The sequence below is a fragment of the Equus quagga genome, chromosome 14 (genome assembly GCF_021613505.1).
Source record: "Equus quagga isolate Etosha38 chromosome 14, UCLA_HA_Equagga_1.0, whole genome shotgun sequence".
Taxonomy (NCBI): Eukaryota; Metazoa; Chordata; class Mammalia; order Perissodactyla; family Equidae; genus Equus; species Equus quagga.
Genome location: NC_060280.1, coordinates 72,312,798 through 72,331,896, shown reverse-complemented (window position 1 = coordinate 72,331,896; position 19,099 = coordinate 72,312,798). Strand labels below are relative to the sequence as shown.

General features: G+C 35.0%; 1 pseudogene; it reads left to right on the top strand.

The window, feature by feature from the left end:
• Positions 1-1,536: 1,536 nt before the first annotated feature.
• LOC124225602 (olfactory receptor 145-like) lies at positions 1,537-5,884 on the top strand (annotated as a pseudogene).
• Positions 5,885-19,099: the final 13,215 nt, after the last annotated feature.

Below are 19,099 nucleotides of genomic sequence, written 5' to 3'. Positions count from 1 at the left end.
CTGTAATTTTTATGGTTATGCAAAGATACCGTTAGTTTTGGAAAGTTCTAAAGCATCAGTTTATAAGAATAGCCTTATGAGATAACTGTTCCAGTTAAGAACTTCACTTAAATCTGATTAAAATTACTGCTTTAGAGCAGATAATCAGCTAATAATATTTATTATAATACTTATCTTACTGCCACAATTTTGTTTAAAACTTTTATTCCACAAGTAGAATTTGAATACCTAGTATCTACTTCTATCCTTCTTTTGTCTATATCCACTAAAGTGCTTGGTTAAACAGATAGCTTAAAACTGTTTGGTTTGACTTTTACTCTAAAAGACATGTGTTTAGAAGTTCACATGCTATAATAAAGACATAGGATAAGATACATAATATACGTGTCTATAAATCCTTGGTACTTAAACAAAAGAGTAAAATGTGAATCACAGGCATTTCATACAACTTGTGGTCTGAGTATTATATGCGGGCATCAGCACTCCCTGGTGGAGCCTGAATCAGCAGACAGCCTGGCTCGATTCTGTGAATTCAACAGTCTCATTTTACAGATAGAATTTCTTGTGCTGACCTGTCAAATTTAATTGACTTACTTTATAATTAAATAAACCTTTTATAATATGTATAAGTAAAATTGTTTAAATCCAAGCCTAGTGTTTTTTAAATTATTACAATTTAATTAATAAAATAAGAAAACAATGTAAAATAATTTCAGAATGCGTAAGCTTATTTTACAACTATTGCATGTTTGGAAATTTTGTATGTGTAATTTGGTGAATTTCTTAAAGACATGGATATTGTCACCTACATCTTTCTTATTCTACGATATTTACTCCACAAACAATTTAAATCCAAAAAAATTTGATTTAGTTACATTCAAACCATATTAACACATGTTGAAATCATATCAAATGTATAAACTTAATTACATTATTTATAATTTGCCTTAAGTACGATAAATAACATTAACTTGAAATGGAAATATCCCACAGTTTAACTTTGAAGGAAAAAACATGATGTTAGAAATTTTAGAAATGTATTATTTTGGTGCTCATGGAATGGTGCCTGTTTATCAACCAAGTTCCTTTCATCACCTAAAGGAATTGAAACGTTATTATGTCTTTGATTTGCCATAGAACAGAGGCTGAATCACTAATGGAAAAGTTTTTAGATCCTTTTATTCAAAATTCTCATTCTTTCTCCTTCAATAATAAAAATTGGGACAGAGTTTTCTAACCACTGCATAGCAGACAGCATGGCAAATGGATCACAGGATAAGGTACAGAACCCAAGCCCGTGAAATTTGGCCTTGTCCAGTTGGGCTTTCAGCTTGAGTGCTCTAACTGATTGTAGTCTAGAAAGGGGCTCCTGGGAGGTCAAGAGTAAAGGAGGTTTGATGTGATCACTCCCATGTCTTTGGCAAGCAGCAAGAACAATGAGACAAAATGGCACTCACTGCTCCATTTAAAAAGCCCAACTGAAGAGGTGCTCCACCACCTTGTCACCAGCTACAGCAGCCATGTGCAGAGGGAACAATGCCCATTGTGGACAAGAAGCCCATGGGGATGCTGGAGGAGTGTGTATTTCAGGTGCTCAAGGGGTAAAGTGGTCACCCATCCATCTGCAGTCTGTGGTGATGTGAGGCCAGGGATTGAATCCTGAATCTTTTCCAGGCAGAAGACTCAGTCTCTGTCTCCTCATTTCCTATACTTTGTCCATTTCCAGCTATGTATCCTCTTAGTAACATCTAAGCTGGTATGATTGCTCTAAGAATGTGCAAACCTTCTGCAAATTAGGGCTTCTTTGTTATTTTGAAGTATTTAAAAGGAAAAAGTGAAATTGATTCTAAGTTGGTTTTACATTAAATTTATCAATGAAAGAAAAAAGCTGTTACAGGGTTTGAATAATTTCAATTGTATATTTTGGGATTGTTTAAAAAATGATTTAAATCTCTGTTTCATTCTTTCACTCAATATATTTTGCTGTGGTCATTGAAAATGGTTATGGTTATACGGGGCTGGCCCCGTGGCCGAGTGGTTAAGTTCGCGCGATCCGCTGCAAGCGGCCCAGTGTTTCGTTAGTTCTAATCCTGGGCGCGGACATGGCACTGCTCATCAGACCACGCTGAGGCAGCGTCCCACATGCCACAACTAGAAGAACCCACAACGAAGAATACACAACTATGTACCCGGGGGCTTTGGGGAGAAAAAGGAAAAAATAAAAAAAAAATCTTAACAACAAAAAAAATGGTTATGGTTATAATTATTAAGAGTCTTTGATTGTAATGGCTGTTTAATTCACAAAACAGGATAGAAAAAAATATGTTCCAGAAGGAAGCAAACATTTTGATTAAGGATTATGAAAATATTTTAATGAAAATGCTATCTAATAAAATAATAATAATTCTGTTTTAATTATAAGTCTATTTTGAGTTTTAAATAATTACATTACTATGGCATATATTGAAAACACTTCTTTTTCTTATTTTACCATCGAACATACCATGTACTGAAAAGATCACAGAACATTCATTTATAGTATAATAAATAATAAAAAAAAATCAATGTAATCTCTACCCAGGTAATAAAATATTGTCAGAGTAGTTTACTCAGTATTTATAGATGTATTTTTCCCCAAGTTGGTGTTTAGATCCTTAAAACCTAGATCAGGGGCCAGCCTGGTGGCACAGTGGTTAAGTTCGCACATTCTGCTTTGGTGGCCTGGGGTTCGCCAGTTGGCATCCCAGGTGCGGACGTGGCACTGCTTGGCAAGCCATGCTGTGGCAGGCGTCCCACATATAAAGTAGAGGAAGATGGCTGTGGATGTTGGTTCAGGTCCAGTCTTCCTCAGCAAAAAGAGGAGGATTGGTGGCAGATGTTAGCTCAGGGCTACTATGTACTCTGCACTATAGATAGCATAACAATATATTTAGAAAATCATTTATGGAATGCCTACTATGTACTCTGCACTATATATAGCATGATGAGAAAAGCAGTAAAACAGATAGAAGAGACATTTGTCCTTATGGAACTTATAGTTTCTAGAGGAATGCAGAATTAAGGGGCAAAAATGTCTAATAAGTGTTAGAATGGAGAATATATTGGAAGCTTTGAGAACGCAAATGATGACAGCTGACTTTGATTGACTGTTTACCACATACCAAGCACTGTTCGACTCATTTTACCTACACTCTTTCATTCAATCATCATAACAATCCACTGAAACAGAAATTATTTTTACCATTCCTATTTCACAAAGATGAAGCAGAGGAAGAAAGATTAAGTAATTTGATCAAGGTATTATCGTTAGTTTGAGTGGAGGTAGGATTCACACACACACTCTCTAACTCCATAGCCCCTATTCCTTTTACAATGAGAAGAAATAAAGATCTCAGTTATTGAAATGTTACATATAAGATCCCTGCAGAATAGTCAGGTAGAAATTTCTGGTAGGTTTTAAAATTTTTGACTCTAGAAGGGATACAAGACATTTAAATTATCTCAGAGATAGCCCTTGGACAAAAAATGGTTGGAGTGAGATACTGCAATTCTTGAAAAATTACAGAAAAAGAAATGAAGAATCCTGGAGATAGAACCATTGCAGAGAACTTTTCATTTAGGATAAGAGAAGAAAGAGGAAAAGGAACAATTCAATATATTTTCTTTAGAGAAGAAGACGAGAGGGAGACAGGAATTTATTTTAGGTCTGTCTTGGGAGATTTATAATCTCTGGATTGACAGGAAAACTTGAGTAAAATATTGAGTCCATAAGGAATTAAAGAGAGATCATAGTTTAGGATGTAAAAACAATCCCCTTAATTCCCTTTTACACATAGAATCTATTCCCTGGGGAAGAGACTGAGGAAGCTTTACTCTGTTTATAACCAACTGCATTCTATCATTAAACTCACATTCATTCATCTGCATCTTTTCAAGTGGGAAGCGCTACAATAGTAAAAAGTTTTTATTTTTCCCTCCAGCTTGAAAGGTCTCAAAGTCACATTCAGAAATTGTTCTCTGTGGTTCAGAAATATTTCCTGAGCATATATGAAATTACATCTATTGCAATATCCTCAGAGTCAAAGTATCCAAAGCTTCAGAGCTTGAAATTGCCCTTCCAGGACCACAGGAGTAAATAATAATGATGAGGAAGCACTAAGATTTTCTGGCCTAAGGGTGATGAGTTTCTAAATTCTATTTTTATGAATGTCCCTTTATTAGTGAGATGAAATTTCAAAGATCTAAGATTTGACACTTTCTTTCCCATTTTGTGCAATTCTGAGACTTAAGTGAAACTGGAGGAAGAATCTGTTTCATGGGAGAGCAGAGAATGTTCAAAGACATTAAGGGGCTCAGAGGGTGCAGTTTCTCAGTCAGTGAGTTCCCTCTCCATGGATGGAACCCTAACACTTCTGCATTTATGGCTTTTACTCTTTGACATGGGACAGTAACTTAACTTCTCCTAGACTCTGGTTCCTTTGTCTTGAATTAGAAACAAGGTTCTTGGTTCCCACCCACCAAGTCTAATTTGCATTAGAAGCCAGCACCAGGTTGTTGGAGTTCTTGCTTCCAATTTTACTAGAGAAGGGATATTTACTCCAATTATGTGGTGAATGAAGAAATGATAAGGGTAGGACAATTCTGTTCTGATCCAACCCTCTTCTCCTTTCTCCCTTGTTTTTTTCAGCAGTCAGGTTTATATATTGCAACAATGGCCTCCCTTCTATAAGATAAATTGATGCCTTTTGGTATATTTGCTGATAATGGATCTAACAAAAGGAAAATGAGTATCACTCAATGCCATGATAATGATAAAGGCAGACGTTTTGGGTCCAGATTGGGCTGGTAACAGATATTCCCAGCATATATCCCCTTTTGTACAACCAAATATCATGGGAAGGGCTGGATTTTCCTCTAACGTAATCCTTTTTTCTCTTGAAAAACTCTTGGAGAAGAACGTCCCCTAGAAATGGCTCCTTTGTGATGGAATTCATTCTATTGGGATTAACAGACCAAGCAGATCTCCAGCTCCCACGGTTCTTCCTGTTTCTAATAATCAATATGGACACTGTGTTTGGAAATACGGGTTTGATAACTCTAATTGGGCTGGATTCACACATACGCACCCCATGTACTTTTTTCCATTTGATTTTTCTTTAATAGACCTCTCTTATCCTACCGCGATTACTCCGGAAATGCTGATTAACTTCATATCAAAGAATATTGTCTCATACAATGAGTGTATGACCCAGCTTTACTTTTTCTCTTTCTTTGCTACTTCTGAATGCCTTGTGCTGGCATCCATGACCTCTGATCGCTATGTGGCCATCTGCAAACCTCTTTTGTACAACACTGCCATGTCTGCTAAAGTGTGTTCCAGCCTCATGCTTTGCTCATACTTGACGGCATTTTCTGGTACTATGGGCCACACTGGATGCAAGCAGATACTACCTTCTGTGATGCAAACACCATCAACCATTATTTCTGTGAAATCTTCCCTCTTCTCTAGCTCTCCTGCATGAGCACCTACATCAATGAGCTAGTAATTTTCATTGTTTCCAGCATATATGGTGCTGTGCCCAGTCTCACCATCTTTATCTCTTATGGTTTCAACATCTCCAGTATCCTCTACATCAGCTCCATGGAGGGCAGGTTTAAAGCCCTCAGTACCTGCAGTTCCCATATAATTGCCATTTCTCTCTTCTTAGGATCAGGTGTATGCCTGTATCTGAAACCTTCTTCTGCTGGGTCTATGGATGAGGGAAAAACCTCCTCTGTCTTTTATACCAATGTGGTCCCCACAATGAATCCTTTAATCTGCAGTTTGAGGAATAAAGATGTTAAAATTGCTCTGAGAAAAACCCTGACTAGGAGAAAATTTTGATCAGAAAGAGTGTCTCTGCAAGTGTGGTTATAGGACTCATGGATTCTGTTTGTTTCCTTACAACAGTTTAAGTGGAAGCCTTCTTATCCTGTATATCTGTCACCATAGCAACGGAAATTTGCGTCTTCTCTCAATTTATTTCCGAGTATTAATAGTGGATCTTCCTTCTTCACCATTTCACAATTTCTTCTCTTTTTCACCATTTTACCTGTTTAAGAATGACATTAAAGAGTAAATTTATCTCTGTGTTTTCTGTTTCATTATGGAGTTTCTTTTTCTCTCCTGGAAAAAGTTAAGTGGTTCTGCAAATGATCAAGTAACACTAGAGTGACATTTGCCGTTGGGGCCTTTCTATCTGCCACTTATAATGTGCTATTGGAATCAGTAATCAGATGCTATGTTTCTACTCTTGTCTTTTCCTCCTCCACTGGCCTGGAATGTGCCTCCTTGAATGCTGGTGTTTCACAGATATAGCAGGTCCTATAAAGTCTCAAATACAATACACTTTCCAACTCTACACACTGTGCATTAAGCTTTTTTGGTCAAAGATTTCATATTTATCTTTATAAATTTGAAACTGACACATAATAGATCATCAATATATATTTATTCCAGAGACATGATACTAAAGTTAAGAGAAGTTAATTATTGAAGTCATATATCCTCTTAATGAAAAACCTAGATAAACTGTTAGGCTACTGATTTCCAGTCAATGATTTTTTCAAGTATACTTTTCATCTTCTTCATCTTATTATTTTTATTTCAGTAATCATGAAATATGAGAAAAATTTTCTATTTTGAAAGTTGACTGTGCTTTGTTGGATAATGCATGATTGTCTCTCAGTATAGCAGTTTCAGTTTTCATATTTAGGAAATTAGTATGATGGTTCTTATCTTGTAAAAGAAAAGTCCTCTCAGGCTCAGATAGTTGAGAGATGATTGGCTCAAATAGAAAGCTTATTTTTTTCTGAAAAATAATAACCATAATTAAAAAACCCAAGTAGAATGTTTGCAAGTGCTTGTAATTCAGAGAATAGGACGTGGGAGAGGAAGGAGCCCAGTAACAGATCATTAGGCCAGGACTCAAAATACACATGGCCAATAAACAAAAAGTCCTCTGTAGAGAAAGAACCATGGGGTTTAAAAATGCATTTCAATCTGAATTTCTATCCTGCTCTTTAAATACTGTAATTATCATTACTGTCCATAATGCTTTGATAAAACTTATAATGGACAATGACCACATATTAAAAGTTTTGAGGAATGAAGGCCAAAATTGGTGGCTTCATTTGGAGGGAACCATGAAGAGAGAGGACAGCAACTTCAGGAGATAAGTAATTTGTGATAATCAAAACTTAAGTTAAGATTAAGGAATTTAAAATGTAAAATAATGGGAAAAAGAAAATACTTTCTATAACTTTCATCTCCTTTCTGGAAGGCCTGAAAAATATTACGGAGATCGCCAGATTTCTCTGGCTAGGATAAAATCTTGTTATTTAATACTAAACAAGTTAAACCCATAGAGTTGGAAGACCTGGAAACAACTAAATCACTTCTGTTTTTGTTGTCTTCCATATGCAAATTCCTTATGGATTTTAAGATCCAAAACCCTCTAATTGCAGACTGGAGAACAATGGCGACTTGAAAGGAACATTTGGTGAATAAACCAAATTGTGATGATTTTCTTTTCTGTAACAGGATGTTGGATTATTTTTCTTTTGAGAGAGATAAAAAGATGCTACTCTAAAAATCCTTAATCTTTAATCAAATGATAATTGAAACATCTCTATGATAACTTTGATAATATTTACTATTTTACCAATTTTCTAATTTCCCCAAGGTTTAGGGCATTGTGAAATTTAACGTAACTAGTTTGTTGGCTTGTTTGTTTGTTACGTGTTTGGCATTGCTAAATTTTTGACTTATGGTTTTCAATATCACTCATAGTACATCACCTGATCTGAAAAGTCAACATGCTTGATTTTCACTTAACAAGTTCTATTTATATAAAATAGTTGATCTTAGTTGGAGTTTTTCTTTTGCTTTTCTTTTACTTAATGTTTGTTTTGATATAATTGTTTTCCTTCTTAATAAAACGTGTATGTGAGTACATACATAATGTCTGTGCTGTTTGGGAAACTTTGTAGACACTGGAGGGGTGCATCAATTCTGTCAAAAATTTTATCACTATTTGAGGTGGCCAAATGTGTTTCTTAAATTTGCTCATTAATCTTTCACACACACGCACCAAGCATTTTGTACCTATAAGTGCCTAGCAATGTGTAGCATTGAGCTATTTGTCACAAACATAAATAAGCCAAGCTAAGAAAGATGGAAATGTAGATTTTCATAATGCGACAGAATAGAGCTACATGCTACTTATAGACAGATTCTAAAATCAGTCTTATACAGTTAAAATTAATTCTTAAATTTATTTTATTGAATTAATGTCCATGTTGGGGTCAGATGTGGGATTTTTCCCTAAGTATGGTATAGTTGTTTTTTTTCTTGAGTACTGGGACATTTCACTGGATTATCATCTGAGCACTAGATGAAGTAGGTGGTTTATATGCAGGCTTTGTCATACAAAATATGCCCACTCAAGTGTGGGAAAGTTTTACATTTAAAGACAGAGACCCTCATCTTCCTCAGTGAGCAGGAGGGGTGGCAAAATCACCTTGGCTGTTTAAATCCTGTCTCTGACATAAAGTTAAATTAAACCATTTTAAATATTAATATAGAGGTTAAGATAAATATTAATATAATCTCTATATTACGTGCTTCAGTTTTTTCTGCAATGCCATATCTGTTAGAGTCTGTATTCCCCAGGGAAGTAATATGAGAAACACAAGAGAGGGATCTTAGTTCTCATTTAGTAGATGATGAAACTGATGCTGAGAAGTGTTCATGGTTTGTTCCAAATCACAACTTTTAGTGGGCAAGCTGATATTAGGACTTCAGTGTTTTGATTCTAAATCTATCAGGGTATTGTTATTATTATTATACAAAATTACTCTACTTTTAAGTATCAGTGAAACATGAACAATGGTTTCAGTGAATAAAATTCCTCAGAACACAAATCAAAGCAAATGCTAGAATAAGAAAAATGTCAAGAAAGTATCTTTCACATTTTATATTTGACAGATTCATTGTCTATTTTAGAATGTGTGAATATGGTCTTATTTTACACTGGTCTATAAAATAAATGGGAATACATAAGTATAGACTATAATGATCTAGACCATAATGATCCTCTCTACATTCCCTTTGTCCTTCTGTGGGCTGGATGCAGATTACCAAGAGGCTCTGTTTAAGTGATGAAGCCATAAAAGAAAGCCAGACAGTGATTATAACACGGTAAAGATGGATAACGGAGGGGTACATGGAGCTACTATCATTTAGGGGCACAGAAGGAATCTGGGATGCTGGCAATATTTTATTTTAGATGTGCATGGTTGTTACAAGCTTTTCATTTTATATAAGGGTTGAAGTATATTTTGTAGAATTTTATATGTATTTATGCTAAATTTCACAATGAATTAAGATTAGAAAACTGCTTATACTTCTACTTAAAATAAATATTAAACTAAACCATAAGCAAAGACTGAAAATAAAAGCCCAAGAATGCAGGGACAGTCTTCCTAGTACAGAATGGCTCACACTGAAAAGACCAGCAGAGTTGGAGTAATGTACAGAGAAATCCAGACCAGATCAATATAGGGCAGAAACAATCCCTTTTCCACACTCAATGAAGAATTTCCACCAGCATCTGTGGGAGGAGGAAAGTCAATGTACAATCCCTTGTATAGATTTGTAGTAGGTTATATATCATTGTTATTATTTAAGTGAATGTAAAGAGGGTATAGTTCTCATTCCACATTATATAATTTCATTTTCTTAACACTTTCTACTTTCTTCACAAAATCTTTCTGTGAAGAATTTCTTCAGGCAATGTTTTTGATATGTATGATGATAAGAATATGAAATATAGAAATATTTAGGCATAGAGAAAGGACTGTGCTTCAGTCAACAGAAGACTGATAAAACATAATGATTAAATAAGAACTAGGCATCATAATTGTAATTCCAGTTAAGAGATAACTCAGCAATAAGCAACTTTGTGTTGAGTCCCAAAATTTTGGATTAGAGTATTTATATGTCACATTCCTGGATAAGCATTGTTCCTAGAAATCAGCATAAACCTGAGTCTGAAGATGAAAGTTAGACTGGCTCACATAAGTAAAGTGGAAAGTTAATAAGTAGATGATCTTAGTCTTTGTGTGGATGTATTCACAAGGCAACTATTGTGGAATTTATCTTTCTATAAATAGGTCACTGTCATGGGAAGCTGTTATGATTTTGGAATTTTTCAGGCTTTTTTTTCTTTTAATAAGCTTTCTGTTCTTTTCTCACTCTCTTTTACTATTGGGGTTTCTATAATGTGTGTGTTGATACACTTGATAGTGTCCAATAAATCCCTTAAGCTTTCTTCACAATTTTTCATTCCTTTTGTTTTGCCTCTCTGACTCAATAATTTTCAATGGCTTTTTTTCAATTTCAATGATCCTTTCTTGTGTTATATCTAGTTTACTCTTGAACACTTTTAGTAAAATTTTAAGTGCAGTTACTGTGTTCTCCACCTCCACGGTCTCTGTTTACTCTGTCTATCACTTTCTTGACATTTTCACTTTTTCACTTGGTTCTTATATAGTTCTCTTACTACGGTGAACATCAGTATAATAGTTATTTTGAATTCTCTGTTAGGTAAATCACTTATTTCCATTGCATTAGTGTCACTTTGTGGAGATTTAGCTTGCTGTTTTTTGGAAAATATTTTGGTGTGTCTTCATTTTCATGGACTCTTCTTTGGTGTCTGCACATCAGACAAAACAATCACCTGTCCTGATTTTCAGGATGGACCTTGTACTGACCCATACCAATAAGCTTGTCTTGAGACTCTGGAGGTCTCTCGCTAGTATAGTTGGGAAACGATTGGCTCAAATATAAAAGTGACTTCTTCTGCAAAATTAAGAAAAATGAATTTGGAGAGTTTGCGAGTACTTATAATTCAGAAATTGAGAGAGAAAGGAGTTCAGAACATGTAATTAGACCATGACTCAACAAGACACTTGGCCAATAAATAAGAAGCCCCTGTTAGGCAGTGATCATCAGGTTTTAGAAAGCACATTTCAATCTGAATTGTTATCCTGTTCTATATAGTACTATAAATATACAATCCATAAAGATTTAATAAGTTTATAATGCATAATGACTATACATTTGTGTTGTTTAGGGGAATAAAAATGGAAAAGCTGTGGTCAAATTTGGGGAAGCAGGTAGAGAAAGGACATTTTTTCAGGATATAAGTTAGTAAATAGTAAGTAAAACTCAAATTAGGAAGAAGGAATCTAAAATGAAAATGATGGATAATTATAGCCCATTCTTATGACTCTCCTTCCCTTTCTGGAAGGCTGCAGAAATATTACAGAGATCACAACATTTTTCTGGACAGGACAAATGCTCAAGTTATTTAATATTAAAAAATTTAACCCTAAAGGGTTGGAGGACCTTGGAACAACTAAGTCACTCCATATTTCTTGACTTCCTTATACTACTTTCTTGTGAATTTTAAGGTATAAAAATATCCAATTGCATTTAGCATAGCAATGATAATTTGAAACAAATATTTGGTGGATAAATCAAACTGTGATAATGTCTTTTCTGGAATAGAATGGTTTATTATTTTTCTTTTTAGAAAATAGTGAAAAAATGATTACTCTAAAAATCCTTTATCCTCAATCAAGTAACAATTTCAACATTTTGTAAGATAATTTAATAATATTTTCCATTTTACTTGTTTTCTAATATCCGCTCAAGATTTAGATATTGTGAAATTTAGCAACACTGGTATGTTGGCTTGCTTGTTTGTTTTTTAGTTGTTCAGCATTGCTAAATTCTTGGATAATGGCTTTAAATGACCACTCATAGTGTATCCCCTGACCTCAAAATGAACATGCTTGATTTTCACTTAAGTTCCATTTGTATAAAATAGTTGATCATGGTTGGTGTTTTCTTTTTGCTTTTTTCATTTTCTCTCTCTCCCTTTTGATAAAATTGTTTTCCTTATTAAGAGAGAAGTGTATCTAAATAAGAAAATAATATTTGTGCTATCTGGGAACATTTGTAAACGTTGTAAAGGTCCATTTGTTATGTATTTTATCACTGTTTAAGGTGGCCAAAAGTGTGTGTTAAACCTGATACTGTTTCATCTGAGAAGCTCCAAATATAAGTTAAATGTTTCATTTCTAGAAAAGATAAAATTTCTTTCAAGTTAAATTCCATTATTTCAGATTATTTTGGGGAAAAAACAATAAAATGGATAAATACAGCTTGTAAAGTTTAGTGTGGCAAAGTTTTAAAAGAGGCAACTTAACTATAGCTTTTAGTTAGCAACCTAAGCTCTATGTGTCTATTTAGACTTCTCTCAAAAGAGAGAAATGAAGTTAGGATGTTTTGCATGTGTAACATAGAGTCATTCTTTATAGTTTTTGCTTCTTTGAGTTATGCAAATGGCATTAAAAAGTTATGAGAGAAAGTGTAATTCTATCGAAGTTGTCACAGCTGAGAGTTTAACAGGGCCATGGGGTTTGCCTATATCTGTGTACTAGGAAGTGAGTGTCTCTAAGTCAGTGCAAAAGCTTGGAGTCCCTGAGCTGTAACAGAAAATGGGCCTCCTAGTTATAGATTAGGAAGTGAGTTCCCTGGTTGCATCCTGAATTTGTTTAATGTAAATGTTCTCTGAAAGAACTGCTATTGTAACTCAGGATCAGGTTTGGAATGGACATAATTAGGGTGCACTGTGGTTAAGAGCTGAGGAAAACCAGAAGCAAAAGGGGTTTGGGTTCTATGTCACTTTAATTTCTAACTCCTCAACTTTATCGAACACCATCCTCTGCTGCTCCATTCTTCTTCGCACAACCTCCCTACACACACACACACACACAAACACACACATAGAGTCTTCAAGTCTTGTATTTTATGAGATCACTGCCTAACATTGATCGCATGGCATGCAACCCACTTTTAATCTTTTTTAAGCACATTCAGGTAGATGCTTCCTGGTTCCAGCTCCAGAGAGGCAAGTCTGAGCACGAAGTACTTGATGAATCCAGCAAGAGGAAATGATTATTGCTTCAATGATTTCTTCATGTAAAAGCAAAACAAAATGCATTTGTTACCTACTAAGTGGCTAGCAATGTGTGGGAATGTGCTATCTGTCACAATCATAAACAAGGCAATGCAAGAGAAAGATATAAACTTAGAGTTTCATCATGCGACGTAGTGGAGTTACATACCATATGTGGATAGATTCTAAAATTGGACTTCTATGGTTTCAATTAGTCCTGGAAATTGATTGTGTCAGCAAATCTCCATGTTGGGAACAGACATGGTCGAAGTCTGGCACACTCAGTGTCCTCCCTAGCATGAGAGATTTCACCATATATTCAGTTTAGTATCAAATGAAGTAGCTGGTTTATATTCAGGGTGTTGCTGTACAAAATATGTACCGTTGAACATTAAAATCACTCTCAGCATGGGGAAGTTGTACATTCTGAGACAGACATTTCCTCCTTTCTCAGTGATAGGGAGGGCTGATGGAATGACCTAAGCTGTTTAAATTCTCTCTGACATAAAGTAGAATTAACCCACTTCAAATATTAATATATGTGCAGGAAGGTATAACTATTCTTAGAAGGGCTGCTGTTTTACAGTTTGCTCTGCACTGTTACATCTGTCAGTCTATGTGTTTTCAGGGAAGAACTTTGAGGTTCATGAGAAAACGGGTCTTTTTATTTATTTATTTATTTAATTTTTGATGAGGATGATTGTCCCTGAGCTGACATCCATTGCCAATCTTTCTCTTTTTACTTGAGGAAGATTGTCCCTGAGCTAACGTCTGTTCCAATCTTTCTTTTTGCATATGCGATGCCTGCCACAGCATGGCTTGATGGGCAGTGTGTAGGTCCGCACCCGGGATCTGAACCTGTGAATCCTGGGCCACCAAAGTGGAGCGTGCAAACTTTACTACACCACTTGGTCGGCCCTGAGGAAGGGGATCTTGAATGATGAAGGTGAAACATTGCCCAGAAAGTATCTTTCACATTTCACATTTAACATTTCTATTGCCTAATTTAGAATTTGTGAACATATTCTTATTTTATACTGGCCTATATAATAAATGGTAATACATAAAGGTAGCCTATAATAATCATTACTATTATTGGTGCTTACTAAGTTCAAGGGTCAGCACTAAGTTCTCACACTCAACAATTATTTAATCTTCACATCAGTGACTTTGGTAGGCACCAATATGATTAGTCCAATGTGGCAGAGATTGGTACTGTTCACCTCTTATTCCAGAAAATCCATTTCCCAGTATGTTTTGCAGTGAAGTGTGGTATGAGACTGAGATCTAAACATGATGGAAACCATTCAAGGGCCAAAGTGTGCCCTTTTGATATTCTCTTAAACCTTCTGTGGGCTAGATGCTGATGACAATAAGGCCTTACATAGGTGATAAAGCTACAAGAGAAGCCAGGAAGTTATTCCAATAGAGTCAGGATGGAGAATGGAAGAATGGAGCACACAGAAGGTTTGGGGTGCTGACAGTAATCTATTTATAGGTCTGCAGGTTGGTTATGTGCTGTTCATTTTATTTAAATTACAAGAAGTTTTTATTTTATAGACTTTTTTCTATGTGTTTACCCTAAATTTCACAAAAAGTTAAGGTTAGAAAACTTTGATTTGAGCTCTACTTAAACTGAACATTAAACTAATCTAGAAGCAAAAACTGAAAATAAAGCCCCGAGTATATGGAACAGCCTGCCTAGTACAGAATGCCTCCCACAGAAGAAACCAGTGGAGGTAGGGTAATATGTACAAAGTTATCCAGACCAGTCCAGGGAAGAGAGAATTCTCTTTGCCAACTCCATTAAGAATTTCCACTAGTCTGTGCGGGTAGTGGAGTCAATGTATGATCCTATTGTATAGATTTGGAGTATGTTGTATGTTACTGTGCTTAGGTTAATTGCATTATAAAGAGGAATTAATTCTTGTAATTTCATTTTCTCAACTTTTTCTACATTCTTGATAAAGTCTTTCCTAAAGAACTTCTTCAGGCTTTATTTTTGACAACTATGAGATGATAACAGTTTGGGAACATAGAAATATAGATTTATTTAGGCATAGAGAATGTACTTCAATCATCAGAAATATGATGAAACATGATGATTGAATCAGAGTAAAGTATCACAATTATAATAGAAGTTCAGAGTAAGTAACTTTGTGCTGAGTAACAGAATATTGGGTTAGAGCATTTTGTGTCTCACTTGTCTGGATAAAAATTGTTTCTGGAGATCAGGATAGACCTGAGCCTGAAGGTAGAAGTCAGAAACACTCAGTGGAGTGGAGAGTGAATAAGTGGTTGGCCATTGGTTTTTGCATGTATATACTCGTAATGCAATCATAATGGCTCTTCCAATTCTATCAATATGTCGTAATATTGGGAGCTTGCCATGGATTCAAGAGAAATGAATTGATTTTTAAAAATGATGAAAAAGAACATTTTGGCAGTTATTGCCATGAGCAATAAAGATAAATCAACATAAAAGACTAAAACTAGAAGGGGACAATTATGAAAAATAAGGGCTACGGGTAAGAGTTCATTCACCACTACTATGGGCTCAGAAAATGTGAAAAAATTAACATTATTTTGACAGAACTCTGACTTGAATCTTTGGATTGAAATCCCACGCTAGTAAATACTGTGGATCAAAAACTCAGTGAAATTTTAATTTGCCCTTGCAATACTCAGGCTAAAGACTTCTACTACCCTATTATTCCAAAAAAGAAAAAAAAAGAGGCTTTTAATTTTCCCTAAATCTCTAAATATCTCCCTGTTCGCTAAGGAGATCTGAATTTATGGGAAATTACATTGATGAAATGGTGCTTTCTGTTTATTGAAATCTTAGTTTGGAATTGGAACTCATTATAGAAATCATAATGTGGCAGAATTCCATGTGCCAGATAAGCAACTGTGGATTATACAGTGCAGAGTGAGGTATTATGTATCACACCGGGGAAACATTTATTTTGTTGTTGGTACAATTTTAACCTTTCATCCATATATTTTCCCCTGTTTGGACCGATGATCTCTTCCTTTTCTTTCTCCTATTACCTGTTAGTCCTATCTTTATGGAAGCATTTTCTGATTCCCCGAGATTGGAGGAGGGTTACCTTCCTTGGCTTTCATCCCATTGGTGTTTACTTCTACTGTAGTATGTATCACATTGTATTATAAATATTTTATAGGTATTTGTCAATCTTAACGTAACACCTCTAGAAGCAGATTATTTTCCCTCAAAATGAGTGGGTCTTTGCACAGAGAACACACTCAAGTGTATGCATAAAAAAATATTTCAATGTCACCTCTTCTCTTCAAGGCAATGGAGAAGAAAATGGAATACCAGTAAGGCTTTACAGTTTCTCACCACACAAAGTAGGGTAGATGCATTATCAATGAGTATGGCAAATGGAGTTGATTTAGCATGCTGAGGTTTCCACCAAACTCGTCCTTTCTTGTCTGGTCAGTCAGGAAACCTACAACTATGGGCAGGCCTAAACAAGTATGTCTTCTTATGTTATCTGCCGTGGAGAGATGTCTAGTTTGATTCTTATGGGTCAGTCAGATATAGTCTTGACTCTTGTGGACAGTTGCCAGACATTCAGGGGCTGACATGTTTAGCTACAAACTACAAGCCATATATTTCTATTTCTATCATCCATCATCTATCCATCTGTCTATTTATCTACCTATCTATCTATCTCTCTAATCTCTCATATGATATATCTAAGACCCATTGACATGCTTACATTTCAAACATAGAATTGATGTCTAAACTCAAATTAATATATTATAATCTGCATGTATTAGCATGTTTTACATTTAAGTTAAGTGAGCTTTAATGAATGAGTGTTTGATTGAAGAGCCCCAGATCCTAACTGAAGAATGTCCTGTGCTTCTACCCAGAAAATATTTCTACCTCTCACCAAAATGTAAGATATCTAGGGATGTAACATTACTTTGTTAACTGTTATATCCTCAGTTTCTAGTACCTCATTGATGCTCAACTAATATTATTTGAATTAATTAATGACTGAGTGACAGGTCTGATGCTGTCAAGTAGTTGTCATGAGTCACAGGGGCCTGGGGGCGGTGATGTCTGCTAATTTGAAGTTTATTATGGTGGCTTCATGAGCTATTCCTTTCGGATTAATTTCTCTTTGTAAATTAGATTTATTTGGGAGCTTTAAGTAAGTACTGAGATTCATCAGATTTAAAACAAGAGCTGTACATTAAAATCAGAATTAAATATGATGTTTTATTCAAATATTTAATCTTTAGTAAAACCTTAGAAGAAATGCAATGAAAAGGTGAAAAACCTGGCTTTTGAACTGAGATTTTTACTTAAATACCATTAAGTTTAGCTATGACTGCTTTTAACCAATAAACTGAGCATCCATCTATAGGTCATATCTTAATTTCACATTTTCTCCTCTCACTCATTTGACTTAGAACTCTTGGCAATATTTTAATTGGCAACCCTATAGCCAGATCTGGATCTACGTTAGTATACTTTTTTAAAAAACATAACTTCCTGAGATACACAAAGTTACTAGTGTCTTCATCAAAATACAGAGGAAATTAAAAAGAAAATCAGCTATACTGACTTCTATATTCCCCTTCCTTCTGCAATAGAGCCTCATGTAAGGAAATATCAGAGTACTGAGTCCTGTTAGCGGTGAATCATTCACCAGATATGCTGTATTCATCTATCAACTCAACCAGGTTTATGACTGTAAGAGTTATCTGATTTAAAAATAAACAGAGACTATTTATTTAAATAGAATCTCTTAAGCAAATTCTCCAAATAGAATATTTTATAGACAACTAAAATAAACTTGAATGTTAAAAGACAGCCTCATACTAGTCCCAGCCTAGGTAGATGGCATTTAAGAAGAAGCAGCAATCCAAAGAGAAGACAAACCCTATGTCAAGAAATATGTTATATGTTAAAGATATAAAGATGGATCACAATTGGTGGCTATTTCATTAAGAAGGCAACATTTAAAGTAGCTATCTGGAAAAATATCCTTTTAGGCAGGAGTAGTGGCCACTGAAAAACCCCTTAAGTGATACTTTTTGCATGTTTAGAAAACACTAAGGTCTATTGTATTGAATTAAAGGAGTGAGGGGGAGAGTTGAAGGATACGAGGACAGAGATGTAACAAGGGGCAAGATCATGTTGGATCTTGTAGACCATTTTGAAACTTGGCCTTTTTTGCTGAGTGAAATGGAAAATGATTTTGGCTGCTGTGTCTGAAACAGACTGTATGAGACAATGGTTGAATCAAGGACCTAGTCAGAAGGGCTCTGTAATAATGCAAGTAAGAGAGAACAGTTTCTCAAATGAAGGCAGTTGTAGGAGAGCTGTGATATGTTGTGTAATTATGTATATGCTATGGATATAAAAGTAGACATATTTCATTGCATGAAGTTTAAAAATTTTTGTTTTGGGAAAGATACCTTAAGCGAATCAGTGGACTGATTGTGAATTAGAAAATATAGCTTAATGCAGGTGACAAACATTAGATTAATATCCATTCTATTAAAATTAAATTTATAAAATTGGACAAGAAGTGAAAAAACAACACTACAGAATATGGGGCAAGGACATTATCAGACAAGTTACAGAAAAGTAAATTCAAACGTTTACAAATTTATAAAAAGATACTCAAGATCAATAATAGGGGAATGAAATTTAAAGTTAAAGTGACACATCACTTTACATCTACCAGATTGTCACACTTATAAAACACAAGTACCATTTTTTGCTGATAGATATGCTAGGAGAGGAAAAGGTAGTTTCATATAATGCCTGGGGAAATGTGAACTTTTATAGCCTTTGGGAAAATCATCTGATATTGATCTGAAAGACAACATTCTGGGAATTTATTCCGTTGAAATAAAAGTGCTGGTATATCACGATGTATGCACAATGATGATTATTTTAGTATAGCTTTTGAAGTTAGAAAAGACTGAAAAATTTTTGGATTTCCATCAAGGTGGAGTGGTTGAATATGTTATGATGCATC